This window comes from Haliaeetus leucocephalus, unplaced genomic scaffold (assembly GCF_000737465.1).
Source record: "Haliaeetus leucocephalus isolate CR32 unplaced genomic scaffold, Haliaeetus_leucocephalus-4.0 Scaffold932, whole genome shotgun sequence".
Taxonomy (NCBI): domain Eukaryota; kingdom Metazoa; phylum Chordata; class Aves; order Accipitriformes; family Accipitridae; genus Haliaeetus; species Haliaeetus leucocephalus.
The window spans coordinates 10,019,823-10,020,122 of NW_010973368.1; the positions used below are offsets into that span (position 1 = coordinate 10,019,823).

At 54.3% G+C, this 300-nt stretch overlaps 1 protein-coding gene across 5 annotated transcripts in view; it reads left to right on the plus strand.

Moving 5' to 3' along the window:
* The window catches only part of TTC8 (tetratricopeptide repeat domain 8), a 47,513-nt gene that overhangs the window by 34,396 nt on the left and 12,817 nt on the right, over positions 1-300 (plus strand). The gene's annotated exons all lie outside the window — the stretch shown is intronic.

A 300-nucleotide genomic window follows, 5' to 3' on the forward strand; every position in this document is an offset into this window, starting at 1 on the left:
GCCGCTGTAGCCGCCATCCAAACCGCCTTCGCCTCCCTCCCTTTCCTCAACACTGTCAACACTGAACCCAGAGCCACGAGCTTATCTGCAGCTCCTTTTTTCCCGCTCAGACACTCTTCCACTAACTCCTCGCGCGCAGCCTGCAGCCGCGACACATCAAATAACTCTATAGGCTTTACTATGAAGCCCCGTTGTATCATCCACTGGGTGAGGTTCGTGACTGGAGCCCTACGCACTCCACAGTCCACCTCCCTGCCTACCGCCTTTAATACCTGAATAATCATTCTGATGGATGCCATC